A 24,704-nucleotide genomic window follows, 5' to 3' on the forward strand; every position below is an offset into this window, starting at 1 on the left:
GAGAGGGAAGAAAGAGCCACTGGCAGCAAGCTGTGAGAAAAGAGCCTGAGATGAGAGAGCCACCTCACTTGCCTTCATGCAAGACAGGCTCTGCCCCAACAGCTCTTTAAGCCTGTTTCCCCACTTGAATCTGCAAAAGAAATAAGATAAAATAACCCAACAATAGGGCTCTGTGTGATTCAAGCCACAATACTATGTCTGTCACAAAAGAAAAAAGCTTTTGTTTGTATTTGGCTGGTATCTATGAATCACAGAGGCCACAAAGATTTTCACCAACCTTTGCACCATCTTTGATGGTTTGCAGATGTTCCCCATTGCTGCTTAATTTCAAGTTTGACCTGCTTTAGCAAAGATGCGTTGGAGGCAGCAGCCTTGATGGCCTTTCTCTGAATTGGCTTTTACGTAACATAGTGCTTCTTCCTTTTTAAACCTTAAAAAAGTTTCAAGTTTAATCCTTAATAATTTTTTTTCATTTTAGGTTTGAGCAAAAACGGGTATAATTGTGCTGTTGGGAATTAATGATACTGCCAACTTGCTGAGTGGCATTTTCACAGACAGATATAATGGCTTGGAAAGGAACAAAGCAAAAACACCATAAGATTTCTTTCTCCACCCTATTTTCCCAAAAGGACAAATCTAATCTCTGTAATAAAGAGTATCTCTTCCAGTCCAAGGAAATACTTGAATATGATGTGCTAAAGAAGATATTGAAGAGGGTGAATAACCGCCCTTCTCCCACTGTGCTGTTTGCTGATTTTATCATTAGATTACTGCACTGCAGTTCATTTTTGAGCCTCAATGACTACACTCTTCTGAATGAAACATGTTATTGATTCAGAAATAATTTATTTCATGAGGAGTGGGGCCTCCTCTGTCAGACACCTGACTCAGAGCAGATCACTCAGCATGCAGCATTGCTTTTATTTCTCTGCAGGCCATGGATTTTAAGGACAGGACTCACCAAGGACCCTCAAGTCATTGTTCTTTTTTCCATGGACCACAGGACTTACTGAGATCAGTTCATGCTCCAGATCCAAAGACAATGGTTGGAATAAAACAGATTTTTCTGGAAAAGCTTCCAGTATAAACATTTTTTTTATCCATTGTGAGTTGTTCTGATGATGAAGTACTTTCTTACAGTAAATTACTTCTAATTAAAAATTCATTTCCAATCCCAGCCACTGGATCTTGTTTTGTGTCTTTGTCTGCCAGACTGAAACAGTTGTCTGTTACCATATAGTTAGCTCTAGGTTGTAATCAGACCACCTTCTGGTTCGTTGGTCCCTTTAGATCTCTCCCAGGTACGTTTTTCAGTCCAGCATATTTTTGTGGGGTTTTTTTTTTTTGTGAAGAGTCTGAAGAACATCAACACCAGTGTGAGATCCCTAACTCCCACCTGCTTCCTTTCTCCCACGATTCACAGAAACACATGTATAACAGAAACATCTTTAGATGATGAACATACCCCTGCAGAAGAGTATTTTGAGACCAGAAGCTGACCTATTTTTGGTGCATCTGGCACATTCCCCACTGATTCCACATCACCCTGCTGCATGATAAAAATGTTATGCAGTACCAACTCCACTTTCCAGGATCCCCATCAGGCTGACAGGTCTACAAATTATCGGGTTCATGCCATTTATCGTGCTAGCTTTCTCCCAGGCATCTGAAACTTCCCCAGTGTGCTAAGATTTATTTTCTTTGGCTTGCTCTTTTTTTTTTTTTAGACTGCTGGATACAGGTTACTCAGATTCTTGCCTGACTTTATTATCTGCTGATTAACCTCCTCTTTAGTTACAACTAGAACAAAAATAATGTGATTACTGTTGGTTGACATGAATTAGGGTTTGGGGTTTTTTCCCTGGACAGAAGACAAAATACAAGAGAATAAGCATCTTTTTAACATCTTTTCCTATTGGCAGTTTTACTATTTTCATCTTGCACTGGATGCAAGTAGTTTTTAGTGTTCTTTATTCTGGAAATACTAAAATAAAATCCCCCAAAATACAAGAAAATTACTCCTCAACAGGCGACTTTCATCAGCTCTGCTTGTCTTGGTTCTCCTTGTGACCTGTTTCCCCTTTTATCAATTTTCTCCAAAATCTGCCTTCTAATTTACATGTATTGACATTGGGAGCTTTTTGCATTTTCTCCTGGGTTCCAAGAACACATATGCATAAGAAGTTCTATTTCCCTTATGCAGCAGGCCATTTAATGAATGCAGATTCTTTTGCTGGGTGGGGCTTTTATGGGCATTTCCTTAAGTATTATCCAATGATTCTCAATCGTCGTTCAAATTTTTCTGCTAATAAAGCCTTTCTTCCAGTTGAATTTCTCTCAGCATTGTTTTTAGCTAAAATGATGGTTTTTTTTCTTTAAAGCACAATTAATATCCTTTATTGGGTTGGACTTCATTCTGTTTGGAGATAACAATAAATATAATCCCACTGTCATCTGTTATACCCAAGCCATTGCTAATTGTTCATTTTTTATTTAGTCTTTCTGCTGTAGTAAAGACAAGATCTAATGTAGGAGATTTCCTAGTTGAATATAGCACTGAAACTGTTGTCTGTAACATTTGCAACGATAGCCTCTCTTTTATTTAGTGGAGAAAATCCGGGCTATTTCAGGAAGTCAAGCTACACAAAAGATAAAAACCCTGGCAACAAAACAGGTCAAGAAAACAGCCCAGCTTCTTTGCACAGCTGGTTATATTCTGAGGAAATATGCTGCTGGTCCCTCTGAACACCAGATCTGTAATATTTTAGGGACTTTAATAGAAGTAGCACCTTCAGCAGCCCCTGACGTCATCATCACGCAGTACCTTCCTTCAGCAGGGATTCAGAAGATGCACAGGCTCTTTGTTTGCATAAAGGGATCTCCTCTGATGCCAAAACCAAAACAATCTGGCTGCAAGGACATCATAAAGCTTCTGGGTAAAACGGAAGTTTAATGCACAGTGCACCTGCTTTGCCCTTTTTTGTTATCAATAGAGCAAAAAGGATTAAAAAGGAAAGTGCACTTGAGGAAAAAGGTTTGTAAACACAACACCTGGAAAAATGTCCCCTGGCTGTCTTAATCTGCACAGCACAGAGAGATGAGGCAAATAAAACTGTTTTATAAATGTAGGAATAACAAGTCCTGAAGCTCACTTTGTGTCAAAGGGATTCACTGTTAGTTTTCTACCAACATTGCATGGCATTCTCTCAGTTCCATTTCAGAAGTCCAGTTACTCAGTGCTGCAAAAATTGGTATTATTTTGTGCCTCAAATTTCCCAATATTCTGTGTTGCATTCTTTGTGCTGTGATGAGGAATGGTATGTGGTCTAACAGACTATACTAATGTACATCTGTATGTGATAGGGAGGACATATTTTTCCAAAAGTCTTACATAAAAAGCTGAGTTTTTAAATTGCCATTTCTTCCATCTACTTTTAGCACACTACCAGAATTCACAATGCTCACCTATTCCAAAAAGCCTGAAAAAAGTAGCAAACAGATCTTAAATGATGATTTCAGTTTTTAAAAGAACAGCATTTTAGAACATCGATCTGATTTCTGCAAACAAACACATCTGTACACTTACATAGAGAAACAGATAGTTTTCTAATTTGAGTTTAGCTTGCTCGATGTCAACAAGAAACTTTTGTAGTTTCTTGGACCCAGGAGAATACAGATTTTCTTGAGAGGGTTTTTCCCTTTTAACTATTTAACTTTCTTTCTTTCTTTCTTTCTTTCTTTCTTTCTTTCTTTCTTTCTTTCTTTCTTTCTTTCTTTCTTTCTTTCTTTCTTTCTTTCTTTCTTTCTTTCTTTCTTTCTTTCTTTCTTTCTTTCTTTCTTTCTTTCTTTCTTTCTTTCTTTCTTTCTTTCTTTCTTTCTTTCTTTCTTTCTTTCTTTCTTTCTTTCTTTCTTTCTTTCTTTCTTTCTTTCTTTCTTTCTTTCTTTCTCGTCTTTCTCGTCCTTCCTTCCTTCCTTCCTTCCTTCCTTCCTTCCTTCCTTCCTTCCTTCCTTCCTTCCTTCCTTCCTTCCTTCCTTCCTTCCTTCCTTCCTTCCTTCCTTCCTTCCTTCCTTCCTTCCTTCCTTCCTTCCTTCCTTCCTTCCTTCCTTCCTTCCTTCCTTCCTTCCTTCCTTCCTTCCTTCCTTCCTTCCTCTCTTTCTCTCTCTCTCTCTTTCTCTCTCCTCTCTTTCCTTCTCTGTGCTGGCACATGCAGGAGCAGGCTGTATTTGCACTGTAGGCCACCAGTTGCTGATTCAACAACACAGGAGCACAAACACACAGCCTCACTCTCACATACACACACACAGAACTCCACAGGAAAGTGATTGATGACCAGTTTTCATGTGAGAACTGTGATATTTCTGGCCGAACAGCTTTCTACTTTTTTTTTTTTTTAACAAAAGCCACAGCACAAAGATAAGAGGCAGAGCACTTAAAACATGTTTACAAAGATTAAACCACTGACTTGGCTTTAGTTAAAGTAAATTCTCCTGCTTCCCACTGTGCAATGTAGGTTTACAAAGGGACGACTGGCAAAGGTTGCTTCGTCTTCTTTTCTGGCACTGTCTGTTGGCTCCAAAACTAATGCACAACTTAAACCACATAAAAGAGCAGCAAGGTATTAGCACTTTTGAGGAGTTCAGCATCTGACACATTCCTAATCTGCCTGGGTAGGTTTTTGATCTGAGATGTTGCACTGCCTTTATAATGACAGGGCAATTCAATAATTCTCTCTGCAGCCAAGGAGTGACCAAGGCCAGCACTCAGCCCCTCTCTGGTGCCTTTGTCACTGGGAGGACTGCCTGCTCCCCGGCTCTCCCCTGAGGCCAGGGAGGTGCAGGGAAACCCATCCCCCATGTATTATAGCCCAAAATGCTCTCCTTTTCCCCCAGGTAGAGACCAGAGCAGATCAACCTGAGGAAGAATTTTAGGAGGTTCTAAGGTAAAATTGCACAACAGCAAGCCTTCAGCACTGAAGACAAGGTTTTACTGAAAGGAAGGTGCTGTCTGCTCAGAGTCCCTGGAAGCAGAGGGCGGCAGAACAACCATGGCACAGCAGGGAGGAGGAAAAACTGTAGAAAATAACAGGGAATGGCAGAAACACAAATCTCAAGAAAACAGATTAAAAAATAACTAGAAAAGGCTCACAGAAAAAAAATCAAGATCTCTAGTACATCTGGAAATTTTGTATTGATGTATTTGCATTAGTGTTAGTGTGATATACTATTATGCTCTGCTTGTAGGAGATTGTCTTGGCTATGGTGAGAGAACAAGAAAGGACAAATGTCATGCCTACCTCTAAATAAATTATGTGCCTAAAGATTATTTATCTCAGAATTCATTATTACAGCAAATAATTGGGGAGCATGGAGAAAGGAAAGGAGTTGGACATCAGCCTTTCACTTTAGTTTTTGTCCCTGATGAGGAAAACAAAACAGTCATTGACGTCAGCTTTGGTGAGGTGTAATCCAGAGGAAAACATGGTGGGGTAGGAGGTTTGTGCTGAAAAGGTATTGTACTGCTAGTCAAAGTGGAAGGACATATGGGATAGGTGTGGCACAGCCTTTCCTAGATTTAGTCATATTCAATATTTTTATTCATGCCCCAGACGATGGAACAGAGAGGATATACAGATGGCAGCCAGCAGGGAAGGACTGTCAGGAGTTTGGAAGACAAGATTAGAATTCAAAATGATCTTGGAAAACCAGTATTTTTAAGGTCTAACAAGAAAACATGCTACTCTGGAAACAGGCTTTCAAATCCTTCCTCACACAGGTAATAACTGGTTGTATATTGTAGGATGGAACAGCTGCCTGGCCAGCAGCTCTGCAGAAAACCATCCAGAGGCTGTAAAGGATCACAAGCTGAACAGCAACTTTATGTTGTTGAGGAAGAGGGTAGCCCCAGACTAGCAATGTATAAATAGAATTACACCCTGTGAAACACATAACCAGTTTTCATCCCTGCAAAGTGACTGTGAGTATCCGTGCGCAGCCTGGTAAACTGCTCCCTCAGAAAAATGTGATTCAGCTATACTAAGTTGAAAGAACTGCAAAAGAGTCAATTAAAGGTCTAGAAACACAATGCAGGAGAAAATTCAAATTATAGAATTGCTTGAGTAGAGAGGACTTTCTGCTATGACACACAGGGTGACAAAAGACGGACATAAAGGGAGGCGACTGAGGTTAGAGATCAGGAAGCACTTTCCTAATGCTAAAGGGAGATCATACACGAACAACAGAACCATGGCATGTCCACCAGGGTAGGCTTTTGAAATGCTTGCTGGAGTATCTGAGGTGTGGCTGATCCTGGCTGACAGTGGAGGGATTGTCCTACAAGCCTGTAAATGAGATCAAATGGCAACATCCCAGTATACTTCCTCAGGGTACACTCAAACCACAGCTTCTAGATCACAAAATTGCCTCTCAGCACTTAGGGCAGGAGAACACTTCAGTGCAAGGACCCAAAACACAATCATGGCTTAAATTGTCTCATGATCTACCATCTCCTTTGTCATACTGGCTTCTGGGAGACCCAGCTCCCCATCTTTGGGATCCAGGGAGCTGGGGTCAGTGCTAGAGAGTCTGAGGATCTGCACAAGGCCACTGCAAGCCTGAGAGGCATGTTTAATGGTTTGGTGGGTCAAGCTACAGTCATAATCACTGGGCTAAGCTCATTTCATTAGGAATAGAGGGAAATAAGTCTTAATTGGCTTAAAAAAACCCAACATGTACTCTAAATCAACAAGTGAGTCAAAACCAGAATAAAAAGTAGATGATTAATAAGATTTCTCTTCTAACCCCATACATTGTGGCCTCTGCTACAATATATATACCAGGCAAACAGTCTCTGGGAACCCCTTTTCCTTAGAGACAAATAAATTTTGAGTCAAAAGAAATTAAAAGCAGGTTTAGGGTACAAATCTAGCAACAATCTCCAAAGAAACAAACCAAAGAGAAATTAGTAATTTTTGAAGGATTTCTCCCTCAGTTTCAAAGCAAAAAAAATATATTTTAACATCAATTTTCAGCCAATACTGTTAGTGCATACTGGCAACAATAAACATTTATGTCACTCAAAAAAAAATCCACAGAAAAATATTGCGGACAATTAGTGGGTTAGAGCCTTGGGGGATTTAAAGGGCATAGCATGGAACCCATTTATCAAAATTCATAAAGGAGTAAGTGTGCTGTAAGAGTTTTCAGGGGAGGTACAATACATTCTGCACACACTCAAGAGTGCGAGTGTGGCACAGCCAGCCGGGTTTTTAAATGCCTACCATTGTGGTTTGCTCCATCCATCAGTCAGTCAGCTCCCAGATAAAGTTTCGTGCAGCATTCATTTCTGGGCCTTAATGCTCTTAAGAACCAATGAACTGTCGATTATGTGGGTGCCTCAGACTGTCAGAGGGTTTCTTTTACCCTCGTTACATGGCTTAGATGTTGGTGGGAAATAAGCAGATAGAACAAACTGAGGAAACATCTAAAGACCATGAAAGGGCGTATTTTCAACACAGACTCCTACATGGCCCTTTTGCAGAACTTGCAGACGTCTATTTGCATTTGGCAAGTGGGTGAATGAACAGAGAGATGACATTTTATGCAGGCATTTGCAGTTATTTCTTTGTTGTACACAAAGAGGTTGCACAACCATGCAATTTTCCACACACAAAATGGATGCAATTGTAAATTTTTCAGGTGCACTTTAAAATGCTGTTAAAAACCTCCATATGACTCTTTCAACATGGAATTCACTGTTCTCACTTCCACTCCTTCCTTACCTCAAATCTTTAGCCAGAAACATTAAAAATACACAGAGCTCATAGAGAAGCAGCAGTCTCAGCACTGAATCTCCATGTTTTTCTGTGTTTGAATAAAACGTTTAATGTTACTTGAGCTGGCGAGAAAGGTGGGGGGTTCTGTGTGTCTTAGTAGAAATTAATGTTTTGGTTGGCTGGACAAGCTCAGGAAATTTCTGTAGTGAGCATGATGAGAGAGGATGTTTGGCAAGATGTTTTCCAACAGCTGGTGCAGGTGAAGGATTAGGGGGGAAAATGCTTAAGAGCCTTTTCCCTAAATTTTCTGCTGTGTACCCCTCTTAGATACACAGTCAGTTTTAAAAGTCTCATACAAATCTCGCTGCAATCCATTGGTCTCTTTCCACTGGCTCAATAAGACTTGAAATAAATGCTCCAAATTCTGTGTTGGTTATTAAAAACATTTTGAAATTCCTCCTTGCCCTCTTAAACACAGCTATTTTGGGAAGAAGCAGCAGATACTGGCCTCTCTATGCAGCCTGAAGTCAGAGAAACCACCCAGGTGACTCTGCCCTTGGCCAGAACTAAATGATCTGTCAGGGTTCCAACATGTTTGGTGATGGGGTGACTCGTCCCACTGTTCCCCCCTTTCTGCATGGGTGAGGGGTGGGGGAAGAAAGGCCATGGAAGGCACAGCCCTTCAAACTGCCTGATGGCATAGGAGATATAGAGAGGGGAACAGGTCTGGGTACAGTACATTGTGCCTTGTGGGATGTGAAGGGTGGGGATGGTCTTAACTGGTGCCTTCACCTAAGGCTCTTTGCTAAAGAGTGCATGATGCAAAGAGGGAGCAGGATCAGCCTTCAAAATACAATATAATTTGTGTACAAAGAGTTTCCAGCAGCTGTCTTCACCCCATTCAATCAGCAATACAGCTCTGCAACACCCTAAGTGCATTCATTCAAGAGTATTTGATATTTATCATTTATAGATACCTCTGAAAAGTTAACATTTACTGACTCCAGAATTGCTTTTGTTTAGTTCATTATGAAGGTCAGAATTATTGTAAATCTACACAAATTGAAACAGTATTTTGGCATGGTTCTCACATTTCAACCAAGTCAATAAAAACAATGATATATAGTATTCGGGTATCATTTAATCTTAGGAATCCATAGTGAGCCCAAAGACCAAAATAAACTCTTGCAACACACGTTTATTCACATATTAAGATTCCCTGAGACTGTTCTACATTACTGACTTTCATATGCTTGGAAAATAAGAAGGCTTTTTCATATTCATGCTCAGTGAGTGAAAACACATCACTCAGGAGACCATCTGCTTCTCTCTGGAGTGTGGATCTTGACCTTAACACATTGGGCTGCATAAAAACTCTGAGGGGAAAAGATGTATTTGGGTGCTTCAGCACAATCTTAAGAGCATAGATAATTCAGCCAGCATTCAGAGGATTCAATTGTAATTCAGCTACCACAGCAGCCAAAATTATGGGATATGATTCAAGTTTTCATCTATCTGCTCTGGTATGAATATTCTGCCACAACCCATTTGCCATTTTATCCCAATTCGTTTACACACGGCTATACCTGGGTCCCCAAGAAACAGATGACAGTTTTGCCACTGACTTCCCTGTGATCATGATTTAGCCTGTAGCAAGAAAAAGAAAAATTAAAGGAAAAAAATAAAAGAGAGGGAAAAAAAGGAAAAAAATAAAAGAAGAAAAATAGAGGCAGCAGCAAGTCCATCTGGAGAGTGGCAAGCTGCCTGCCACCTCAGTGCCCACAGTCAGCACAGCCAGAAAAAAGCAGGAGAGAGGAGAGCTGTGGTTGGGATATGCATCACTTTCATCCTCCTGAGGACTTTCCGGGCTCCTGGGGTTTCACAGCACCTCCATAGGGGGCCTATCCGGATGGAGCCACTTTCTCTTCCATCAGTCTAAACGGAGAGGTGGAAGAGGCTGCTCCACAACTTCTGTGCTCTCAGCTCCGAGTGGCTTCAGGATTAAGCTGAAGGTTTGGCTAGGTTGGAGTGGAGGAAGGACTTGCCTTTAGTGCATCTTGCAGCTTGGAGAGTCACGGTGTTTTGGCTGGTGGGGCTGTGCACAGAGGGGGAGCTTTAAATGTTTTCAAAAGCCATATTACTTCCCAGGTTTGAGTCCTAGAAGGACATTTGAAACAGGTTTTTGACAGCTGCCTCTGCTGAAGACATGCCTTCTTCCTAAGTTAAGACAAATGCAAAAGAGCATTTTAAGAGGAACTGGACACAACAGGAAGAAGAAAGTTGCTATGACAGAGTGATCCCATGGAGGTTTAAGGGCACAGAAACCACAGTGTTCAACACAAGCCCTGATAGCCTGCAGCAAATAAATTCCTAACTCAGGGTTCACAAGCTGAAGCTGTGCCAAAGCAGGGTTTTCCTAGATGAGGTGGCTCCAGCATGGGAACATACACTGTAGATAGGTCAGGTAGTAGCAGGAGAAGCAGTAGCATCATCTGCAGAGCCCTGCAGGAACTCAAAGTATTCAGCTAGCAGTTCCCTGCTGCCACACCTGCAGGTCTGGTTATCTAAAAAAATCAGGGTAAAATTTCCTTGAGCAACTTGCACTTTGTCAGGGCAAAATTATTGCTCATGACTGCTGTGTCAGCATTGCTTCAGATCTAGGCTGTCATTAGACTGTCTCAGGGCAAAGATACAATTCATCTGCCTAGAAACCACTTTTCTGAGGTCACAGCAGCTTAGTGTGAGCTGTGCACACAGTGCAATGCAGAAGTAGAAGGGCTTCATGGGCAGGAGAACACAGATAAGAAAAATGGCCATTTTATCCTGACTCGGGGTGAGAGTCCAATCTAGCCCCAGGAAAAATATTAGATGAATACAGCTACTCAGTGTCAGTAAGAAAGCTGCTCATAGCAACTACCTGCTTGTAGCAAGGAAAGAAGAAAATTAGATGTAGCAAATCCACCAGGGTTTGTTCCTTGTATCCATGCTCAAATGAGCCTGGAGTCTTGCCCACAGTATCATGAAAAGTCCCGGAATCCCACAGGTATTGAGGAGTGTGATCAAATGCCATACATGCATGAAATGACCACACTTTCCAAGTGGCACAAGGAAAATGGTAGCAGGAAAAGCAGCCCTCTCCGAGTCTCAGAAAGGAAGTCACAGATGCAAAGAGTGATTGCCTTTCTGTATGAGCATTCACAGCAGCACAGGGGGTTCTAGAGGAGAAGCAACTTCAGAAGGAAAACCTTAAAGATAGAGATTGAGGACACTAAAATATCTTGCAGTCTATGACAAGCCTGAAGGGATAGTTAGGGTGAAATACAGTTTTCTCCTTACAAGAAACCAAAGGAAAAATATGACCTGCAATGACAACACACAGTCTTTGGAAAATAAAAAAATACAGATTGGAATATCAACCTACCAAAAAGACTGAGACTTCAAAAAACTCTTTTGTGAATGAGATGGGAGAGGCTAGTGTCCCAGGGGGAGACCACTGGAAATATTGTTACAAAAGCTGCAAGGCAGTAGAGCAACGCTTGGAAGAAATCCAGGTACAAAGAACAAGGGATGGTTTGATAAAGACCCTGAAAAGTCTTGAAAACAGCATGTGGCAAGGGTCACATGCTGCTAGGCTCACAAGATGATATTTGTGGGGTGAAGCAGACAGAGTAGGAGATGCTCTTAAAAGCATCTGACCAAGGGGAAGGCACAGAGAGTGTCAGCCTCAAAGACCTTGGACATGTGGGAGAAAAAGGAGTCTCTCTACATGTCAAGGCACCACCTTGACGTGGAAAGAGGCTTTGGCTTTGCAAAATACCAGTACACAACCTGCTACCCCCATGCCCATAGCCCTGAGGTGCTGCAGGAGGTGCAGGAGGTGCAGCTGCTTGGCTACGAGCACAGCAGCACCCATAGCAGGATGGAGCACCTTGCTGTCACACCCCCCACCAAAGGGACCGTGTCATAAGAGAAAGATAGATGACAACTTTCTAGCCCACAGGGCAGTTCTGTGCCAATTCCCAAAGCCATCCCAGTGGTAATCAGAATAAGGCCTCAGGAAGGGTCCAGAACCAGGCTTTAATAATGTCCTGTTCTTGCTGCATTATTAAAAAACGGGGCAGATAAATTCAGTCAAAGACTTTGTGAGCTAGTTTTGTTGATTGGGTGGCTTGAATCGATTCCAGGAGAATGGCAGGTCTTTTGCCTGCCTGTGCACAGGAAGGACTGGGAAGAGTGAGAACAGGCTGGAATATCTCCTTTCCCAGTGCAGTGTGAAGAGGCAGAGCCTGTCCATCCAGTGGCAATCTTTACTGAGCAAACAGTAGCAGAGTATCCACATTAAATCGGAGGGACAAATCTTGGCAAGGTTGGCCTGCTCACTCTCTGAAGTTATGTGGGCACATTAAGGCTTTCAGCACTTAACTTGGGAACAGAACAGAGAACAAATATCCATGGGCCACAAGGGTGTAGCCGTGGGATAAAACTGACCCAAATCTTCTTGTTATTTTTCTTGCTATTGTTTTTCTATTAGTTCCTATTACAGCATGTGAAGGGTCTGTTCTCGACCCAACAGCAAAACTGGCCTCTTTCGAAAACCTAGTTCCCCATGGCTGTCAGGATTGGAAAGTTTTTGCATGGGTTAAACTTTGTGTTTTAACTTTACATGTTTGGAAAATTTTAGACATGAAATTAATCAGAGCTGCCAGGGTGTGGGAAGGAGAGAGGAGAAAGAGTTAAAAAGGTTACAAAAGTGTAGATATGAGACTAAGGAAAGTTAAATATCACAAATCGCATTTGATAAAATGCAGAAAGTGTTCTTGTTTGGTTTCTGATTTCCTTTCCCATTTGAAGTTTAATTGAACTACTAAATTGTTATTGCAGGAGGTAGGTCAGAGTTTGCAAAGGAATGCAAGAAAGAAATACCCTTCAGATTATAAATACTGGCATCATCAGTCATTAGCCATAGTGAGGTCTTCTCACTGCCTAGTGTGCAAATTAATTCAGAATAGATTTTGAACTTGAAAAGCAGGGTGTGCTCTATTTTAAAATGAGAAACATTAAAGAAAGTGACAGGACTAAAATGATCTGCAGACAGCTCCCTGTGGCCAGACCAATAGGAACATTCAGCATAGAATTAGCTTAAAATTAGCCCTAGTTTTCATTCAGAGCTGGTATGGCTCAGAGTTGTTAGCCACCACACTCTGTGTCAGCTGCTGCAGGACCTGCTGAAACCTGGCTCTGGCATTTCAGCCTTCTGGCCTGCCAAGCTTCTTTCTACAGAGCAGGGAAGTTTTGCAAGAAGTCTTTGCAAAATGTTGTAATAATAAAAACTTTAAAAATACACAGCTGTTTTGCAAAACCCTTGTAACAAAGACTCCTTTGAGATCAGGTCCACACAGGCTCCGTAGTGGATGTGCTACCATCAGTGCTCTCAAGAGAGACATTATGCAGCCTGACGTTCCCTCCGTGCCTCTCTCACCCCACGGGTCCCCTCTCTGGACCTTGTTCCTTCCAGGCAGTGCTGCCTGCTGAAATCCCTGTTTCAGTTCCTTTATTTGGTGCCAGAAACTGCTTCCAGGGTTTAGGCACATTTGTCCTTTCGGGTGACCTCCTCATAGGGCTATTTGCCCTGCCTTGCTGCTGCTGTGGCTTAAACAGAGTAAGCTGAACATCATTTTGGGTGAAATTCAGCTGCAGCTGAACTGAGTAATACAAAAAGAAGTCCAAAAAGACAAAAAGAAATCCTTGAGACCTACAAACACCTGAACAGCTGAGCTCCCACTGTCTTGATTTAGCCTTCCTCTACATATACCAACATGTCTGCATGCCATGAGCACTGTATAAGGGGCTGCTCTTCCTGAAACCTACCTATTGTGGTTGGCATCAAGATGGACTCCTAGACCATTGTTACTGACAAGCGTTTAGTGGAATCCATTTTCCAAAGTGAATAGTTTATTGGGACTTGAATAGTTGAAGGGAGTTCATTGTTGCAAGTAAGGTAGTGCCTAACTAGGAAATCTGTTTAAGGTGCTTTTATTACCACAGGGAACATGGGGATTCAGCTTTTCAGTGTTACGAGTATTTTGCTGAAGTGATCACTGGAAGAAATAACTCCTAAATTCTCCTATGCTGGTATCTGTATGTAAGCTATATTTCCAGTAGATTTTATTGACAACAGAGAGCTGGCCAAAGCAGTGCATGAAAGAAGCCAGGAGGAACTTTCTATCAGTTTGAACAGGACCTGACTCCTCACATCCTATGCTGCTGTATATCTTTGCCTTAGCGTCAAAGATGGGTGAGGTGGGAATCACAAACAGGTCAGGAAGGGATAGATGAGGAGGAACCAGCTTGTCTCAGACATCCACAGGATAAAACTCTTGTATTGCTCTTCTGTGGTTATTCTTCGGGATCCTGAACACAAATAGGGTAAGAATGAAGTGTGCTTATAACCAGTGGAACTAAAGCCTTGTCTGGCTTAGTATCCCATCTCTAAACGTGGTCAGATGCACTCGTCAGGAGAGAGAACAGAGGAAGCATATACCATGCTCCCTCTAAATGCCCTGCCAGACTCAGCACTCTACATCCCAGGAACTCCTGGTGGCCCCCAGCCAGGGGACCCAAGGACATTGTTTTACTGAGTGTTGTGGCTGACTTGAGGAGCTGTTGGACCAGGCTTTGGAGGGGGGGGTGTACACACTCTGTGTGACACTGAGTCATCAGTGGTAAAGTTTCACTCATGGATCTTGGGTTTTTTCGTAGACAAAAGACTGGAAGAGGCTTAGCTTTATCTGATCCACCACACTGCTGCATCAATAAGGAGTACATGACCCCTGACAGATGTTATTCTCACCTGCTCTTGAGGCGAGTGGAAGGGAGAGACACAGCCTCCCTAAGCAGACTGTGTTTCATCACTCTAAAAGTTGGGAATTTGCTTTGTAACACGGAACCCGAATATTCTCTGCTGCAAATTAAGCTAAATTCCTCTTGACCTTTTCCTGACAGCTACAGGGGACCATTTTATTCACTGGTCTCTTTGTTGCAGTCCTTGCACTCTGGAAAATATATCACATCCCCCTTTGTCTCTTCTCTTCCAGAAAAACAAACCCTATTCTCTCAACCTTTCTTTGTAGGTTATGTTTTTCAAACCTCTTGTTACTGTCTTTTAGGTTCCCATAAGGGTGTCTGCTTATTAAAATAGAAGCTTAATTTTACAAAGGTTGCTACGTTACTTGGCACAGCAGAAAATAATAACAAAGGCTACACTGCCACAAGGAAATCCAAGATAAGATCACAGAGTGAAGGGATAGGGTGGATCTCAAGAGATCATCCAGTATGTTTCCCTGCACTAGGGCAAGTTCAAGTGAAATAAGAAAATCCCTTAAGATTTGTCAGGTTGATTATGACAACTTTCAGTGATGGCACTTCTCCAGTTTCCTGGCAGCCTACCTCATGGATTTTACTGTCCTTGTATGAATCTGTTGTATGTTGTTACAACCATGAGGATTAACCTCCTTAAAGAAGATTTTAAAATCACACATGACTATTGAGCTCGAAACCAGAAAATAGTCTGAGGGAATAGATGTATAAAAAGGGATAGATTTACCAGCTGTGAAAATGAAACCTTTTTTATTTTATTTTTTCCCCTATTCCTGCAATTGACTGTTCATTTCTTTTACCTTTAAAGAGTTCAACTATAGTAAATGCATAAAATAAAGATAAGATAGGTAACATTTGAAGACCTGGCCTAGAAATCCTGATGCATATGTTGCACTTGGAATTTTCTTGGCAGTATAATTTTTCATGCTAGAGGTGGCAAAATCAGAGCTCCCTGGCAAAGGCCAAACTAATTTTCCCCATCCTTTGGTATTATTGGCTCTAGCCTGATCTCACCCAAAACCAGGTGAAAAAAATAATCTCCTCTTCCTGTCGCTTCCTCACCATTGTCAGGGCTGGCAGCTGTTCTGAAGATTTCCTTGGGACTGAAGCTCATGGCAGGTTTCTGAAGGCTGCAGAGTCAGAAAACCTTTTGAAGGTTCCAACAGGAGCTGGCTGGAAATTTCATAGAGGCTCAGAATGTTCCCTTGAGGACGTGATTTTATGCCACTGTTCTCCTTTCAAGGAGCAGCCCTGTGCACAAGTTCACATAAGTGGACCCTCTACCCCAAGCAGGGTCCTGTCTAAACCACTTCTCCCTGCCCTGTATTTATGGCAGGGCCTCAGGCCAGCAGATGCCACCTGCCCCAAGGTGGTCAGGGTGGCAGAGTTATTGTACAGGCATTGACACTGGAAGGTCTTCTGTAAGCCCTGAAAGCAGCAATGCAGACCATGCTCTTGCTCAACTATCTCATTGTTATCACTGCTCATAAACAGAAATGTTTCACTCCACAGGGTATCCTTGCATGAATCCTGATGTCATCTCTCTCCCCTGCATACAGGCAAAACGTTTCTACCAGGACAATCAATGTGGGAGCATAGAAAAAGAGGAGTGATGTGCTTTTGCTTTAAACAAATGGTTAAAGCAGCAAAAGCTGAAGCTAATGAAGATCCACTTAATAACTCTTCATATAGCTCTGATAAACAAAATGTTTCCAACTGGAATTTAAAAAGCTGAACATAATAATATGAAGAGGGAATAAGAGCTTCCCCTTGTCAACTGGCTACTAACAAAAGAAAAATATGAGGAGTGAATACTTAAAAAAAAGACCAACAGTGCTGTAATATAATTAAAACCATTAAAAATGCTGTACTCTGGTTTTGCTCCCTGAAGCACTATGTTATTTTTCTTTTTAAAGCTGTCACCACATTTTGATACCATAAGGAATAAACTAAATCAAGACAAACCTCCATTTCAAAGCTGGAGGATTTGCTAGAAATAGTAACTTAAACTTCAGTAACTAGTGGATGACACTTAATTAACTGCAGCCATCAACATCTCTCGTTTTATTTGTTGATAGTAGGTATTCCTCAGGTACATAAGCAGGACTGAAGTGAAAGAAAGACAAATGCAGAGACAAAGACAAGAGAAAGCACCCACAGAAAACCTGCAATTTTAGAAGCTCAGAAAGGGCCCCATTCAGCAAAATGCTGAACTAGAATGATCCATAATGTATGTGCAACTTAAGAGTATACAACATTGGGGTTTTTTTCATTTGGCAGCCCTTCAGACAGAGGTAAAACAACCTTCCTGTCCCTTACTATCATATTCCAAAGTTTTCCTGACACCATGGAGATGATGTAATTCTGACACTTGAGCAGAGATTCCAGTTGCCAGCAAACTGCATGGGGCCACTCTTCTGCTAGAGACATAAAAGTATGAAACAAAGGGTTGTACGACTGAGCCACCTCTTCTACTTTTCTTCTTGAGGAAAAATGCAGTCTACTAGCATTGGGAATGCACAAAGTAAGAAATGTTCACAAAAATTATTGCAATGAATGTACAATCATAAAATTTTAAGCAAATTTAAACTATGAAAAAAAAAAAGGAAAATTAACTAAGTTCCTGACTAGTGCAACAAAATTGCCAGCTGTCATTTTGGAACCTTGTGAAAAAACATGTTACTTAGGAAACTCAGTCAACCTCTACCCCACCAGCTTCTAAAAACTCAAAAAGCAAATCTAGAAAGATGAGTATACACTAAGAGCAGATTTCTCACTGAACTTGTGGCTCTACATAGTAACCCTGACAAACAATACTGGACACCCCAGCTATTATCTTCCCAAGAGTGAACAGGACTGTTACTTGCACCACTCTGCAGGGCCTTTGGGCATTGCAGAGCTGGGAACTGGATACATCAGATCCCGCAGAAACTCTTTTTAAGATCTGAAGATGCAAACTTCTTTCTCATCCTATACCCTCAGGAAAAAGAAGATACAAAGAAATGCAAGAAATATGCTGTGAACAACTCTTTCAATGATAGGTGACATGGGACACAGTATTCACATGAGTGTATGGTCACAATATATTCAGGGTATTGTTAGGGGATAGAGGAATAGTTGCAAAAAGAATCTTTTCCATGTGGCCAATTACCATAAATTGGCAATGTTTCAGTAAACTATGCTGAAGAGTTGTGTTCTGCAAAGAAGCTTTATAAAGCTGCTGATAGTGTGGTAAAATTACTGCTCAGGTGGAATATAGCTCAGCAAACGTTGTCTTCACAATTTCTTTACTTTATGAGCCAAACCCAAATTGTTTACCACAAGCTCTTGGTATACTGTGCCCTAATTTTGCTCAGTTTGTTCCAGCAAACCATTGGTAGAAGAGACACAGTGTTGGTCCAAGGGCTTTATACAGATTGCAAGCTGACAGTACGAAGACAAGTTTCTAAGTAATACAAATGATCCCTGGCACCAGCCTAGCAGTCAAACACAACACACACTCTCAGCTGGAGATTCACAAACCTGCCCACTGAATCCTCAGAGGGCACATTTGTTCTCTGCTATGTCATGTTGAACCTTTCAGCTGCACTCAAGTGCTCGCACATAAGATCTGCAGAAGAAAACATCTTCCTTTACTTTTTTTGTTTCCCACCACCGTGTTTTCAGTGACATCTGGACCTTTCTGATGAGGACAAGTATATTCCACCTGTAGGAGGAGATCCCTTGTCTTGGTGACACCAATTTTAACAGGAAAAGGCCTGGAAAAGGCACTCAACAGGATCTGAAACCGAATCCTGGAAGTTGACTTCTCTAGCCTAGTGCTGGAGAGGAACTTCAGCCCTTACTTTTTCCACAGGGATAAATCTCCCAACAGTGGTAGGAAAGGCAGTCCCAAGGATTTGTCTCAGGAGAATAAGGTACTAAACAGAGTTTGTGGTAAAACAGTCTAGCAGAGCACTTTGTGTCTCTTCTGACCACAGATGAAATGATGGGGCCAGATGTGTCTCATGGGCCACCGACTAAAAAAAACTGGTTATGAACCTTCCTTGGACCAACATTAAAGAAGCCTAAGGTTACAGAGTACCAAAGCTGCCAATAGATGAGACTCTTTGATGTTTTTTATGAACAAAAAATGGACAGAAACATTTTTAATTTTGCATTAGCATTTTCTGTTGTGTGGGGTTTTTTCCAACTGACTCTGTGATTGTTGATATTAATTAAAGTGAATGATAGATTATTTTCTAAGGGCTATAATTTAAACCAGTAGTTGAATATAGACTAGAGTGTAACATTCTTCAGCTCAAACCACAAGGTATGCAGGCTGGGAATGAACTCTATTTCTTTCCTGTTGAAGGACAGATTAAATATATTTTATTAATTCTAATGCTAGCAAAGAAAGTAAGTTCCCCATTTTTCCTTCAATTTCTCTCTACACTTAATTGATGTATTCTACCAAGCTGTCAAGCTGCTTTTAAAACCCATTCTTTTTCATAGAAATATTATCCTCCTTTTATTAGTTTGAGCTGATAAATGAATCAAGAGCCTTTGAGGTATTGTGTACTGTCAACGGAATATATCTTTCAGATGCATCCACTGCAACAGAGCTGAAAAAATATATATCATGAGACACTTAATAAAAAAGATACACAGATTTGTCTTTTACAAGATCATGGGACTTGAGTCTATCTCCAGGGAGGAGTTCCAACATGAGAAAGAAAATACATAGTTCAAAAGCCCATGTTTTCAATTTGTGGCCACATGGTTTAAATTATCCCTGTATTTATTAAGGGCGCTAAATGGGCAGCTTGACTTAGGGGAAAGGGTCATTCAAGTTGAGAATAGTCATGTTTAATCCCTCAGCTAGCTGCAGGTTAAATTTACTTTAAGATGCTGAATATTCTTTACATATTGTGTGTTAAAATACCACATGAGACACAGCTGGAGGGTTTTTGCCGTTTATTGTTGGTTTATTTGGGTTTTGGGGGTTTTTGACTTTTGTATAGCTGCATTGCAAACAACAATAGAAAATTGTTAAACACCTAGTGTGGAAGCACAGCATTGTCACATGTGCCATACTAAATCTATCATATTGCCATCCCTTGTACTTCATTTTTACACATGTGCGTGCACAGTGTTTTGTGGTCAACTCACGACTTCCCTGGTACTCAATGTTGTACATTTTCATGTAATCAGAACCATAAAAGGAAGAGTACTGTAAGATGTCTTTTCACTTTGCACTGAGGCCTTGAGATAGTGGGTTTTTGGATATTGTGTACACTTGCCTGTGAACTTGCTTGCTCAGCATTTCAGGAGGAAAATAAAATTAACTAAAATCCAAAAAGCAGAAATTAGAGCAAACAAAAGAGCATTTCCAAATGGACAGGCAATATAAAATTTAAAGATTTTAAGGAGATGAAAGACAAAAATAAGCAGCTAATTATTATAAAGGTGGTTTATTCTAATGTTAATACTCTTGTATATTGGTGGTTTGCCTACAGATATGCCCTGGTGGGAATTGAACATTTCTTGCTCTATCCATCTGTTAACTCACCCAGGTAATCACCTGGATTTTGTTCATGAGATGCAAATTGACAGCTGCAAACTTCCAAAAGGCCCACGGTGTTTGATGCAGACCTGAGATTGTTGATTCTGTTCAGTTGTGCTGAAACTGAAGACTGTGGAAACTGGGATGGCTTGGGTGCTCACATCCAGTTTCAGTGTCTAAATGTTTTCAATGAGGAAAAAAACAAACAAAACAACCAGAACACAGAGGATTTCTGACCAAAGTCATGTCTAAAGTCACTTTTAAATTCAAATAAATATTTGTGGGAAAACTGCTTTCCCTATTCTCCTAGCACTCATAATTTAATTATAGTGGCCGCCAGGCATCTTTAACTTTTGTGACCAGAAGATCACTCTGGGTCTCAGTGACCTTGGCTGTTGTAACAGGGTAATATTTTCATAAGGATGAAATGTTCCTGAATACATTTCTCTAATGTACTGGTGTTTGCAGGCATTTCTCCGCAGATCTGACCTGAAGTGCAAACATCATTCTTTTGTTTCACCTAGAGGTTTATTGACAAACTCCAGAAATATCGTATTCCTCTTCCATTTGCTGAATCTCACTCTCTGTGAGAAGACAAAGATGCTGATATTCTTCCTTTGAGCCCTCCATCATCAGTGGGAGTTTGAGCCGGGGAGCCTTTGAAAATCATCCAGTGGCCACACATTTAAATGTGAAGAGAAACAAGAAGCAATGAAAATGAGCAAGAGAGAAAACGGGTAAAAACTCAATACTTTGGGTTTTTTCCAAGATAGTTCAGTGTAATATTTCACATAAAATTGCTCCTAAAGTTCATTGCAAACATTTGTCAACAAAGTTCAATGAAAAAACCTAGGCAGGTGGGAATTAGTGTTCTAAAAATGCCACTCTTCCACTAACACTTAAAGCAATAGTTGTGAAATGCAGGAATTAAATCATCAGCTCAGGAAAGATCCAGTAATCAGAATCTCTGCATTTAGTGAACAGTCTTCTATTCTACACTCATTCAATGTCACTTTTTCCCAGTTCTTCTGAAAACGTCACAATCTGTTTTATCATAATAAAAATCTCATGTATTAAAATCTTGAGCTTATGACCTACAGCTGATTTTTCCATTTTGGATCATGCAAATGCAAATCTTTAGCTTTATCACAGAATCAGAGGGTTATAGGATGGTTTGGATTAGAAGGGACCTTAAAGATCATCTAGTTCCAACCTCTCTCCCATAAGCAAGGACACCTTTCACTAGACCAGGCTGCTCAGGGCCTCGAACACTTAGAGGCATGGGACATCCCCCACTTACCCAGGCAACCTGTTTCAGTACTTCACCATCTTCACAGAGATGAATTTCCTCCTGATATCTAATTTAAACCTACTCTCTTTCAATATAAAGCCATTCCCAACATTGATCCCTGAGGAATGCCACTTGTCACTGCTCTCTGCTTTGATGTCAAGCAACTGATTGCAATTCTTTAAGTATGACCAACCAGCCAACTCCTTATCCACCGGGTGGTCCATCCATTGTCTCTCCAATTTAGAGACAAGGATGCCATGCAGGGCAGTGTTTATTTCTTTGTACAAGTCCAGATAGAGGACAACCAGTTTCTCTTCCTTGATCCAATTCTATCAAGGCTTTAGTTTTCTTAGTATGATCTCTGCCTGCCCAGACAATTTATCTGTATTCCTCCCAGGCTGCATATCCTTCCTTTCACTCCTTCTTCTTTTGCATGAGTTTGTCCAGGATCTTCTTGTTCATCCATGCAGACATCCTGGTGTTTTTGTTTGACTTGTTCTTTGTTGGGATGCATCACTCCTGACCTTGGAGGAGGTGATCCTTGAATATCAACCAGAATTCTTGGGTCCCAATTCTCTCCAGGGGATTCCATGGTAAACTTCCAAATAGCTCCCTAAAGAGGCCAAAGCCTGCTTTCCCAAAGTTTGGAGTAGTGATGCTGTGCACTCTCCTTGGTGCCCTAATAATCTTGGATAATGGTCACTGCACCCAAGGCTGCCCTTCAATGTCCCATTCCCCACCAGCCCTTCTTGTTTGTAAGAACTAGGTTCCAGCATAGCACCTCTCCCTGTTGGCTCCTCTATCACTTGGAAAAAAAGCTATTATCAATGCATTCCAGAAACCTCCTGGATTGCTTATGCCCTGATGTGTTGTCCCTCCAAAAGTTATTGGGGTGGCTGAAGTCCTTCACAAAGACCAGGACTTGTAAAAGTGAGGCCGCTCATATCTGTCTCTAGAGGGACTCATCCACTCAGTTTTCCTGGTCAGGTGGCTTATAGCAGACCTCTACTACAATGTGACCTTGCCCTCCTTTTAATCCTAGCCCATAAGCTCTGAACTGGCTCTTCATCCATTCCCAGGCAGAGCTCTATGCTCTCCAGCTGGTCATTGACTTGGAGGGTAACACACCCTCCTCATCTCCCCTACTGCACTTTAAATCATATTGATCTGAGTTGTCCATAAAATTTTCAAGGAAGCTTAAGAAGGCATTCTGAACACATTCATCTCATTCAGAGAAATGATGTACAGCTTACTTTTCCAAATGCCATACTTTAGCTAAGTACAGTTAGACTTTCTCTGCTGGAAACTATTATGTTACTCCTTGAAAAATCATGGTAGTATTATATAACAAGCATACAAGTCACATGCCTTAGGAAAAAATATAAGGTGGTGCATTCTTGTATGCTTAATGTTATTTTCCTGAACAAGGGGATAAAAAGCCCAAAATACTGGAAATCTAGGAGATAAGGAATAGGTCTTCTCATAAAATGTTTCAGCTAATTTTTTCAGTTTGAAACTTGAGTTTGAACAGTTATATGCTGATAGAGTTATATGCTGATACAAATATTCTCTTAATCTTTGGGCTCTTATGAAACGGAGAGAAAACTCCAGATCAGTTTAGCCTTTATTTCTATATCAAAGGCAGATTGATCAACAAAAACCAGAAGGTTTTGACTATCTGAAGTGATTGCAATGCGCTTAATGGGCCTCAGACACTTTGCACCTAAACCACAAATTCAGTCCAGTACAGTTTCATAATGTAAGAAAATCTTCACTGAAGAAGGTTTCATTAGCTAATACAACTTGATAAACAACAAAGACAGGCTTCACCTGCTGGGTTTCGCCATATATGCCAATGATTTCTGTCCACAGTCCTGTTTTTCCCAAGAAAAGATGGGTGATTATTTTTTATTTAAAATCTAAGGGAGTGTTTTTACTCAAATGGAGTCCCAACACATACATCTAAAAGGTTTAGCTGACTGATATGACTAGAAAACCACCATATAAGATAGTGTCAAGTAACCCAACTTCAGTGCTATGGATTAGTTTACTGGGTGGCTTTATGAGTCTGGAGTTGAAACTAGGAAATTTCAATAAGAGCAAGATTTGGAAAGCCAACAGTACACTTAAAACATCCATCAACTCAGAAAGCCTCGGGTTCTTTTGGCAGGAGATAAATGTTTGCCTCTTCAAACCAGGAGACCTGTCACTGTGCTCAGAGCTTGACTTCAAATTCCTCGAGTCACATCTCATGAAGATTCCACGATGCCTGAATCTTCTCCGATGTTCCTAGGTAATTATGATCTCATATTTAGTGTGCCACTTAAAAGCCAAAGTCATTAGCATAGACCCTCTGGATAGTAAGAAAGCAAGCACACCTACAAGATTATGACTAATACTTTTAATAAGAATCTTTTCTTCAATTTTCTTTCTCTTCAGATCATTTGTGAAGGGTTGACAGCAATACATCTCATACTACCATGCTGGATTGCAGCTTTTTTACTTTTAGCAAAATAGATGAATATGCAAGGTGTCAAAGTTCAGCACTTCGAGGGCTATACATCCGTTTCCTGCAATGGTCATGAGAGCAGGGTGTGAGCAGGAGGAATGAAAGAGAAATCCCAAGTACAGATGTACTGAGCACAGACCCAGTGCAACCAGAAACAGATTGTTCATCCATGGGCTGAGGCCAATTGGATGAAGTTCAACAAGGCCAAATTCCAGGTCCTGCACTTGGGTCACAACAACCCCTGCAGTGCTACAGGCTGGGGGCAGAGCGGCTGCAAAGCTGCCCAGCAGAAAACAACCTGGGAGTGCTGGTAAATAGAGCTTGTACATGAGCCAGAGTGTGCACAGAGAGCCAAGAAGGCCAATGGCATCCTGGCCTTTATCAGCAACAGTGTGGCCAGCAGGACCAGGGTGGTGATTGTCCCTCTGTGCTCCTCATTGGTGAGGCCACACCTCGAATCTTGGTCCAGTTCTGGGCACCTCAATTCAGGAAGGACATTGAGATGCTGGCTGGAGTGTGTCCAGAGAAGGGCAATGGAGCTGCACAACAGTCTGGAACATATTTCCTATGAACAGCAGCTGAGGGAGCTGAGGGTGTTCAGCCTGGAGAAAAGGAGGCTCAGGGGGGACATTATCACTCCCTACAACTGCCTGAAAGGAGGGTAGAGCCAGGTCAGGGTCAGTCTCCCAAGCCAATAGTGATGGGGCAAGA

This window comes from Sturnus vulgaris, chromosome 2 (genome assembly GCF_052056855.1).
Source record: "Sturnus vulgaris isolate bStuVul1 chromosome 2, bStuVul1.hap1, whole genome shotgun sequence".
NCBI lineage: Eukaryota > Metazoa > Chordata > Aves > Passeriformes > Sturnidae > Sturnus > Sturnus vulgaris.